The 11,657-nt window shown below is 40.2% G+C and overlaps 1 long non-coding RNA gene across 1 annotated transcript; it reads left to right on the top strand.

Moving 5' to 3' along the window:
- The first annotated feature begins 4,865 nt into the window (after positions 1–4,865).
- On the top strand, positions 4,866–11,076 carry LOC126284637 (uncharacterized). Its single transcript, XR_007551518.1, has 3 exons — positions 4,866–5,101; positions 5,963–6,083; positions 11,022–11,076. It is a non-coding gene; the product is annotated as an uncharacterized LOC126284637 (long non-coding RNA).
- Positions 11,077–11,657: the final 581 nt, after the last annotated feature.

Here is an 11,657-nt window from a genome sequence, read left to right as displayed (position 1 = left end):
ACTGCATTTTTTTTTTTTTTTGATTCGCTGTATCCAACAGATAAAATTTTCTGACTTTGTGACTTTGTGTACCAGAAGGGCTTGGTACAACTTCCAAGCGACTTCTTCCATTGGCTGTGAGATTTTGTCGGCTCTGCCATCTTGGGATTCACAATGTGGCGCAAGGCCAAAATATTCTGTACGTACGACTGTGTTGTTTGCTGTTGGCGTTGGGCCCCGATCTTCAAATTTTTCTTCTACCAAACTAACTTCCTGCTGATTGTCGTCAAACGTTTTCTTCTTTCTTTAACCACAGAGTTTCTCTTAGTTGCTGTGGAATCATAGCTGTGCTACAAAGTAAAAGCACACTTTTTTCGAACAAATCGAGTTATCATACCTGTAGTGTTTGGCGACTCGGTCGAATTCTTTCAATCTCTTCATCGGGTCCTGATCAGCCTATCCTGAAAACACTGATGGATGCCTATTCTGCAGCTGACTTACTGATATTATGGAATCTATCTGCCTACTCAGTGTACTTAATTTAGCAAAGATGTACAACTCTAGTTTGTATTCTGGATACTGTTCATGTAGACCACGGTTATTACACTGCCTAATTGGAGCTGCGGCAAAGAAGTTGTTTTGAAGTACCCGCTGTCTCCACAAAAAATGTCACTTTCAAACCACAATCAAGTCCAAATCCGAAGGAAGAGTCTTCAGTGAAGAACAGAACTGACACATTTATTAGTGGCATGAAGATGCAGCCAGAATTCAACTGGTCTCGTGGGAGAAGTGTGTTGCTCTCTCCAGAAACACATAATATTCGATAATATACTGACATCACAAAAATGAGACATTTCAATTAACTTCAAGAAATTATAAGTACTAGATAACGAATAACTATTGGTGGTCGGGTTTAAACTGGGAACATAGAGCACACCAGTCAGCATGACTAACCACTACGCTATAGTGCAGTACGACGGCCAGCTGCGGTATGTTATAACACTCAATAAGTTAATGTAGCACAATTTTACATAAAACAGTTGTTGTATGTAAGCACCACGTTACAGTAGTATTACTTTGATGCATGTTAATCACTGGTCAAATTATGAGGGTTGTCCAGAAAGTAAGCTCCGATTGGTCACGAAATGGAATTCCTTAGGAAACTCCGGTAAAGCTTTGCACAGATGTGTTGAGCAGTGCCTCTAGTATGCCCGTCGATCGTGTCGCGTCGCTCTTTCCAGTTTTGAGTGAACAGTGAGCACGTAAAGATGCGTAGGGAATAGCGTCTCCCGCCAAGTACAAGGGCCTGGATAGAGATTTCGCCTGTCTCACGCAACCTACACAATACAGTTGTCGAACAGTTCCTTCTTCATGCCAAATCTCGGCCGCACATTGCAGGGTCAATGAAGACGCTCCTGCAGCGTTTCCGAGAGAAGTGTACGATCACCCACAATACACTCCGCAATTGGCGCCCCCTGAGTCTCGCCTCTACTCACAAGAACCGCTGGCTATGAATACAAAATTATTCCACACCTAACGAGCTGCAGACCAGTGCAGATAACTGGCCAAAAGCACATGCGGCTGTTTTCTATGAAGAGGATATTGGAAAACTGATACAACACTACGAGAAAACTCGAGGTTAGAATGGCGACTATGTAGAGAAGTAGGTGGATGGCGTACCTAACTGTTGCAAATAAAACGTTTCTGGTTTTCACTGTGGTTTCCATTTCGCGACCGATCGGAACATACTTTCTGTACAACACTCGTATACAGCTTAAACTTTGTATATATGTTTGTTTGACATAAATGTAAATACAGAGTGCCCCAGAAATGATGCGCAAACTTTGAAAGACTGTAGAGGATGTCCCGAGTAGCAAATCGAGGATTGGAAATCGTAAACCTCATCCAACGACGCCTCAGAGCGCCTGAGAGCTAGGCGCTGGGGTGCGCCACTAGACCACTCCTTTGGCAGCCAACTTGACTTTTTATGCTGACGGACCTTAGGCGGAACATCTCGTAACGTTGTTCCCCAGTGACTGCGGCTGAATATCCCAGTCGCCAGTGTCTGTCGCCTCGATGGATGACGGTTTCAGAATAGGGTTTCCATCGGTAGTATATTTTTTTATATGCCAAAACCATATGAGATTTTAGATGGTTCTAGTAGAAAAATAAAGTAAGAATGGAAGTCAGTATTCGAAACCGTCAACAGCTGAGGCGACAGAGCATCTCATTCACAGCAGTCAAAGCCATTCTATGCAGCAGCCACCTCCGTTTTCTCGAATGCCGATCATGGTGATAACATACATAATTGGGAAGGCATTCCACCTACGGTCCGTTAGCGTGCCAAGTCACGTTTTTTGCCAAAGTCATGCTTGCGGAAGGCACAGGCGCCTGTAACTTCCGATGCTCTGTAGCGTCGTAGGATGGCGTTTCCGGATGCGGTTCCCAATCCTAGATTTGCTCCTCAAGACATCCGCTACACTCTATAGAAGTCTGTCGCAACATTTGTGGGGAACCCTGCACGTGTAAATTACGTCGATTATTGGCGACGAAGTTTTACGTTGTGAACTCATTTCGCGACTCATCCATTTACGCCTACTGTAAACATTTTGTGGCCTTATGTTGTCTTTGAGGGAGCCGAAGGAAATACGGTTGCAGTGTTCTTCGAACCCGCAGTCACAGCAGAGAGATGAGATTGTATTTATTAGATACGGGAGGTCCCAGAATCTCTTCTGATGAAATGTGTGGCATGATATTGTCGTTTGGAAGTTAATGTCGCAATTAACACAGATACATCGGCAGACTGGGGACCATTCTGCATAACATCTTCCTTTGATTTCATATGAAAGGTGGATCCTATGGTTCTACTTATTCTGAATTGGTTTGATGGTACACAGGAAGCTATAGTGTAGTAGTCAGTCGTATTTTATTGATGCGAAGTACACTGCAACTTCGGTCCAATCTTATATTGCTTCGTCGGCTTTAGTTCTACTGTGCTTCTGAACGCTAAACATGACGATAACTGCGAAAAACTTACACAAATTGGAACTGTTATGCTTTCCATTCTATTCTCTTACTAGCATTCCCATGACATTGGTTGTGGTACATGGAAATGACATGATGTAGAAACTCTGACGAGGTGGCCATTAACATTGCGGCTGTTTGTAGCAAAATGTAACCAACATTTCATAGATACATGAGTACCTCCGACGACAATTCATGAAATCTGTCGGCTTTCTCGGTCATTTGGAATGCTTCATTACTCCTGTTACCTGAGATAAAGTCTGTCCAGAAATGGAGCTATTTTATCCCTCGTTATCTGTTCATATGAATAAGACTGTACTATAATGCTGATATCTTATTGAAAAACTTATATTTCAATGATGTAATATGGTTTTAGACCATACCTTTAACATACAAAATCATTCCTTGCAACTCAAGATTTTTCTTCCATTTCTGATATATAATCCAAAATATAATGAATGGTTTACGCCCTTTCTCCATCAGACCATGATACCTCTATAAAACATCATGAAAATTGAGTTGAAAGTTGCTTTTTTTGTTTTATTATCTGATTAAACTGTACATTGACAAAAAATATATGTTCATGACCATTATAGTTCATTACCCGTTCAGGATCAGTAGGTTCTTCACTGATTAATCGGTCTAAAATTTTTTAGTACCATCCTTTTACTGTATCAGGAAGAAAGTGCTACATATCTTGAATGTCCTTCAACTTTGCTGCTGCTACAGTTGGTTTCTCTATTAATGACAAAAATGAAATATCTTCTGGGAGTCTTGTTGTTTCTTAATGAACTTAGATTGTGTAAAGACCTTCCAATATGGTTTTGAAGCACCGATTGCGCCATCATTGACAAAGTGCATCCTCACATATGACTGCAACGGCAACGGAAATTTCCCCTGTGGTTTTGATGAGAAGAAGCCCATTAAACTTTTCTTCCAATCTTTAATAAGCTCACTTCCGTCAATGACTTGAAATGTCTCCGGTTTCTCAATTGGCTCTGAGCACTATGGGACTTAACAGCTATGGTCATCAGTCCCCTAGAACTTAGAACTACTTAAACCTAAATCCCTGACCCCGCCGGTAATCGAAACCGGGAACCCGGTCTTGGGCTCGGGTTTCTCCCTTCATTGTTTAAGGATTATGACATACTCTTCTTTTGAATGTAAAGTTTCCCTCTTCTTCAACTTCCTTTCGGAGATGCCAAAATTCCGGTCACACTGACTCCTTTTTGTCCGTATAATCTTTTTCAGACTCATTACCATTCACGTCACTCATTATACCACACAAGTTAACACGCAACACAGCTCAGAGTCAATACCATAACATAAAAGCAGTAAACAAGATGACAACTGCCTGTCATCCACTGACTTCTTAAGATGGTTGCTTAGCCTTTACCAAAAAATCGAGCTGAAATTTTTAATTCGAATGAGAAGGTGTCGATTTAGCGCTTTGATGGAAGAAAGAGGAACCTCCAGTTACGCCCATAGTCCGTCACAACCCTCAATTGAGCTTGCATTCTCCACTGAGCTAAAGAAGATCGTTTGAAGAATCTTCTTTACTAATTTCGCGTCTGCATCGCGAAGAAAAATTTCAGTATTACGTAAAATGTTTCCCAATAATTGTTGCTATCAAGTCCTGTCACGCAGTAACGACGCCGGTAAGACTACCAGGAAAAATAACTGCTGAAGGGGTCTTATCTTCTCGAAGGCATGCTTCCTATCTGCGTAGGTAATGACTCTCAAGTGCATGAAACGGTAAACGTTGGTAATTATAGCTGTTAGAAGCATTTCCCAAGAAAAATGCGGCAAACAGATAGGGACACAAGAAACGTCAAACATTCTGCGTGTCTCCTAACTGCGCAGACACACGACGGTGTTTATTTCTCTCACTCCGTTGTCATTTCGAACCTTATGCGTTCTATCTAACATGGAAGGTCGAATTAGGAATACTCAATGGAGGACAATTGAAACAGTGGGCCTACTACACAGAGGTCATTTTCTCCAATTTGATAGTAGTGGATTATAATATACTGTTTCAGATGCGTTACAAACAAGTGCCAGTGCAGTTATATCATCTTCAGTCAATGCTCTTACAAAGGTAACATCAATAGTCTTTAATCTTTCTTGTATTAGTTACAGAAATGCCTTCTATAGGCCCTACTTGTGTTTCTGCGTATGAATGTCTCTCATATGCCTCCCTCGATGCTGAGCTACTTTTAACGTATTGGTAAAGTTTTAACTATTGTGTTACATGTTTGTCTCTCAATTACATTACGTTCCTACTACATAAATAGTATTAAATATTTGTACTACCGAAGTCAGTTGGGAAGGGAGACGGGAAAAGTTACAATCATTGATATTGGTCTCTGTCAAAGCAATACATTTCTGGGACAGTTCGCAGGAGTATTTTTGGTCACAATAATCATGTACTTCGACTATCGTATACGTAACCTGAGATACACACTTTTACCTAAATATGGCCGACTAACAGCTCCAAGCGATGTATTTCCTTCCTTCTGCAATTTCTTTTAAGTAGAGCAGAGTATTGAATCTTGGTATATTTTCAACACTTTCACCTCCTCGGAACAGAAATGTAATACATTTTCTTATTCCATTTGTAACTGATGACATTCGCTTTCTATGTGCTGCAGTCTTCTACAGAAATCACAAAAATTACTTCACAATATTAAGCTTTTTTCCAAATGTAAAAACATGTCCCAAGGTGCAACGTGGTCATCCTTTCAACAGATATTGTATTGAAATTTAAAAGCATTAGCAGCCGAGTAAATCTTGCCAACACTGTATTCAATAGTCTGTTATGTTGTTACTCTACTACACACTAATAATCAGTAAGTAAAATCCAACGGACGAGAATTATTATAAAAAAGCAGCTAGGAGTTATATGTATTACGGAGTAGAAGCTACAGAAATTTAACACAAATTTCCATTTTCAAAACAGGTAAAATGAGTGTATGAGTACGATATTGCTAGGTGGAAGAAAACACGTGGAACGAAGATAATGGAGGAGGTAGACCGGCGAGGCCAAAACCCTACTGGGATTTGTTTGGCCAATCCAATAAGTAAGTAAAAAAGGCAAAATTAATATTAAATAGGCAACACTTCCTAATGTTGTTGGAACCAAATGTTTAATTAGTCATTTCGGCTTCATAGACATCTTCAGGTGACAACTGATGGTCGCAAATATAAGTGAGGTGCGACTTACACAGATATTATTCGTGCAGAGGATACCAAAATGACAGAGAACATTTCCAAAGCTAAACAGTATATTTTTTGTCGCTTAGAAATTATACAGGGTGTCAGAGACCTTTTGCGTGAATTGAAACATGAGATAACCAGGGCCCTCTTTAACCTTTTGGAAGCCCTGGGCACATTAGGATAATGGGGCCCCTATGACTTTGACAGAGGACTATTTTGTTAGAATGGAAAAGGAAATTAGATAAGTGGAGTAATAGATAATTTTTTATTTGTTTAAAGTCAAGTTAAAAGAATAGTTTATATAATATAATCCACAAAAGTAACTCATTTAGCATTCACAGGTTAGTGCTTAAAAATCAATGTTGATTGAAGAGGTACTGTTCTAGATTTGACATGGTCAAAACCGTTAAGCAATTGATTAAAATCTATAATTTTCGAAACATATCACATTCTATAGACATCAGCGATAAACTAGTCAATCTCTCTTGAAGGATGTTGTTGTTGTTGTGGTCTTCAGTCCTGAGACTTGTTTCATGCAACCCTCCATGCTGCTCCATCCTGCGCAAGCTTCGTCATCTCCAAACAACTATTGCAACCTACATCCTTCGGAATCTGCTTGGTGTGTTGATCTCTTGGTCTCCCTCTACGACTTTTACTCTCTACGGTGCCCTCCAATGCTAAATTGGTCAAACCTTGATGCCCCATAACAAGTCCTACCAACCAATCCCTTCTTCTAGTCCACTTGTGCCACAAATTCCTCTTCTCTCCGATTCTATTCAGTACCTCCTCATTAGTTACGTGATCTACCCATCGAGTCTTCAGCACTTTTCGGTAGCACCACATTTCGAAAGCTTCTATTTTCTTCTTGTCTAAACTAATTATCGTCCATATTTCACTTCCATACATGGCTACGGTCCATACAAATACTTTCAGAAAAGACTTTCTGATACTTAAGCCTATACTCGATGTCAACAAATTTCTCTTCTTCAGAAACACTTTCCATGCCATTGCCAGTCTACATTTTATATCCTCTCTACTTCGACCACCATCAGTTATTTTGCTCCCCAAATAGCAAAACTCATCTACTACTTTAAGTGTCTGATTCCCTAATCTAATTCCCTCTGTATCACATTATGTAATTCGGCTACATTCCATTATCCACGTTTTGTGTTTGTTGATGGTCACCTTATACCCTCCTCTCACCACAGTGTCCAATCTTTTCAAGTGCTCTTCCGGATGCTTTGCTGTCTCTGACAGAATTACAGTCATCGGCAAACCTCAAGGTTTTTATTTCTTCGGATTTTAATTTCTACTTTAAATTTTTCATTTTTTGCCTCTACTCCGTGCTCGATATGCAGATTGAAAAACATCGGGGTAGGCTAGAACCCTGCCTCATACCCTTCCGAACCCCTGCTTCCCTGTCACGCTCCTCGAAGCATTGTACTTCTTAATTAGTATTTTATTATTTTCAAATTCGAGGAGGATAACTGCAGTTGGTTAACACCATCCTTAAAAAGATTCTCAGAGCGATTTCTACGTTTGGAAATCTCTCTTCAGATTTGTTTTCTTTCAAAAGGTGATATACCGGGATAGAGTTACAAATTGACACACATGCTTTGAATGACATGGGGTTTTATTAGAACATAAAAAAAAATTACACACTCACACACACACACACACACACACACACACACACACACACACACACAAAAGTTCAAAAAATGTTCGACAGATGGTACTTTATCTGTTCAGAATAGCAATAATTGGGATAACAATGTAAGACAAAGCTAAGATGATGTTCTGTACAGGAAATGCTCAATATGTCCACCATCATTCCTCAGCAATAGATATAATCGAGGAATTATGTTGTCAACACCACTGTAAAGCATGTCCGGAGTTGTGGGGAGGAACTGGCGTCGGATGTTGTCTTTCAGAATCCCAAGAGATGTCGATCGATCACGATATACTTGCGGCTTCAGGTAACCCGAAAGCCAATAATCGCACGGACTGTGGTCTGGGGAACTGGGAGGCCAAACATGACGAAAGTGGCGGCTCAGCACACGATCATCACCAAACGGCGCGCGCAGGAGTTCTTTCACGCGTCTAGCGATATTGGGTGGAGCGCCATCCTGCATAAACATCGTACGTTCCAGCAGATTTTTATCATCCGGGCTGGGGATGATACGTTTCTGTAAAATATCGGCGTACCTCTCACCCGTCACGGTAGCAGTTACAAAACCAGAATCACGCATTTCCTCGAAGAAAAACCCCCTGATAACGGTAGATGTGGTAAATTCAAACCATACCGTGACTTTCTCGTCGTGAAATGGAGTTTCTACGACAGTTCTAGGAATTTTTGGTTGCCCAAATTCTGCAGTTGTGGACGTTGACAGACCCTCGAAGCGTGAATTGAGCTTCGTCGGTCCACAACACGTTACTCAACCAATCATCATCTTCCGCCATCTTTTGAAACGCCCAGACCGCAAATGCCCTCCGCTTCACTAAATCTCCAGGTAACAGTTCATGATGCCGATGGATTTTGTACGGGTAGTATCGGAGGGTAGGCCTAAGTTCCAAACAAACAGTAGTGTATTGAATGCCGGTGCGACGTGCGACTGCACGAGCGCTGGCTTCCCCGTGTATAGACGCACCCGGTAAAGTCTCCATTTCTTCCTGAACTGTTTCAGCAGCATTACACCTTGTGCTTGGTCGGCCACTACGGGGTCTGTTGTCTAAACAACCCGTGCTTCGACCTTCGAAATCATTCTCGCCAGAGCTACATTTGTCAACGGACCTTTACCAGTTCGAATCCATTTCCTATGGCGATAGGATCGTAACGCTGGACTAGCACATTTCCCATTCTGATAATACAGCTTCACTAAAAGCGCCTTTTCACGTAACGTCAACATGCTGCGAATGCTGGCTCATCTGATTCTCTCTCTCATTAAGCTTCTTTTATACACGATTGACATGCGCAGTCACTAACGTTTTGCTGTCTCGCGCCATTTGTCGGACATTTTGTGAACTTTGTTTTTTTATTGTTCTAATAAAACCTCATGTCATCCCAAGCATGTGTGTCAATTTTTACCTCTCTATCTAAATTATTCCGTGGTTTAATAAATTTCGAAATTTATAGTGACTGTTTGATCACCCGGTATTTCCAATAGACTATTAGTTCCCCCATTTTTACCATGAATAATTTTCAAGTATTCTGTTAAATGCAGACAATCCGTGTCCTACTCTTGCTCGTTGAAGTCTTCTTAGTAAACTTCAGAAAATTCTTTATAATTTTGTCTCAGCTCTTCGGAATACAGAGTTTTCAAGCGAAAAATAAACCAAAACGCTGACTAATGTTCTCATACGAACTTGATCGCTGTTTCAGATGAACGCTCAAGGTATCAGTTATGGGAAGAAACGTTTCTACGTTGAATTTCTTTCTTCCAGTCAGTTGGACTGACGGTGCAGAGCCATCAAGAAAACTCTGGACTGAGCTTTTACGTTGTGTTCTTTCAGATAGGTCTTTGTATTCAGATTTCCTTTCTTTGGCGGACGATTTGAAGTTAATGACAATATCATCAAGTGAAGCAAAAAATTAGATGCAGCGTGCATTGTTATTGTCAATTCTTTCCAATACAGAGCCTCAAAATGTAATAATGTAATGTAATAAATTCTAGCTTTCCCATTTTTCTGGACAGGCTAAGGGCTTCGTCTCTATTTTCTATTGCCTATTCTTATCTTCTGTGATACACATCACACTTTTTTATAATTTGTTTACGACCTTCATGCAAGACGCTTAAAGCATCAGCTCCGGTTGACCATCTCGTTTGAGAAATACTTTTAACAACTTCTTTCGGACCTAAATATTCTGTCAATATATCCGGTCGATGGGTAGATATCGACAAAAAGTTGTACACTTTCTGAACCATTTCAAAAAACTTTGTTGTCTCTGAGACACACACAGTAGCTTGGACACCTATCGAGTTCAGTGGATGTCCCGCGCATGGTACAAAGTTGGCAAATTCACATTTCTCCTTGATTCTTGCTTGTACACAAATACTCAGATTCAGGCTCTTTAATACCTTCAAATATCAGAAACCATTCAAAAGTAAAACGGTCTTCTAGGCATTGAATTATAAAAGATATCTGGTTACCATGACGCAGATCGGACGTACACTCAACGCTAATAGAAATATAATTTGCTAACTTAACTTCATTTACAGTTTTTAGGCTCTGTTTACTCATTATGTCAATAAACCCATTACAGACATTCACTGATAAATAAGGAGTGTTACCTTTCCTGGATTCCAGAACTTTTGTCAGCGATTTGCAAGAAATGAATCGAATTCACTCAATAATTCCACACAACGTGAATAATTACATTTTTGGGATATCCTATGATTTCATTGTCACTGCGAAATGGAAGATCTCTCGATGCCAAAACTCTTATAACAGCTGCTGTCCGTGTAGATACATTTCTCCAGTAATCCACTTCATTTTTATGTTGAGGTAGTAAGTTTTTATCTCTCCTACCAATCGTTTTACTTTGTGCTAGGTATATCATCATAGATTTCCTATGTGCTGGCCTATTTTCATGTGTTAAAATTATGTGATTAATGTGCCTTTAATCATTACATCCGCTCCGAGAGCATAGATTTACATCAGAAGGATTAAATAAGTAGCATGAAAAACGAAATATAGAGTACAACAACCATTTACTTTCTATCCTCTCATTGTTCTTTAGTGTGCGAATATATAATGCTTTTATGAAATACCTTGTTACTGATTTGTTACTGTCTTTGCAGGTTCTGGATGCCTCGGAGAAGTCAGAATAATTTATTTTGAAAATTTGCAGGCCCCTTATGAATCAAAAATTTGCGATTTATCTCTGTAAAATTTTCAAGTAAATAGTCAGCCGGATCATGTGATATTTCTTACGCTTACACCAAAATAAGTCGCTAACACAAAACAAAACAGGGAAACGACTATTTAATCAAAGAATACCTCAGAGCGCAGTCAATGACAACTACGAACAAAACAAACGTCACAACATTGCAGACAAATCAGGTATTTTCTCGATTGTCGAGTCGGTTTATTGAAGTCGACCGGTGACTAATTTTACTTCGCAATTCGCTCCGTGTGGAACTGTCAACTGCGCAAAGCTAATAAGCAAGTAGGTATTGTAGTCGATCATTATCGTTCATTTCTTTTCGAGATGAATTTGTTTTTTGGTAATAAATACAGGTTATCGGTTGGTGATCTGGCAGAAACAAGGAGGCCCCTATCGATCGCGGGGCCCTGGACATGTGCGCAGAGTACCCAGTGGGGAAGAGGGTCCTGGTGATAGTAGGCCCACAATTTCTTGTATTGAGATAGGTAACAAATGTTCGTAAATGCATATTTACTGGGTTATGGACATACACAGTGTACACTGCATAACA

Source organism: Schistocerca gregaria, chromosome 8 (assembly GCF_023897955.1).
Source record: "Schistocerca gregaria isolate iqSchGreg1 chromosome 8, iqSchGreg1.2, whole genome shotgun sequence".
Classification (NCBI taxonomy): domain Eukaryota; kingdom Metazoa; phylum Arthropoda; class Insecta; order Orthoptera; family Acrididae; genus Schistocerca; species Schistocerca gregaria.
This window is presented reverse-complemented; position numbering and strand designations above follow the sequence as displayed.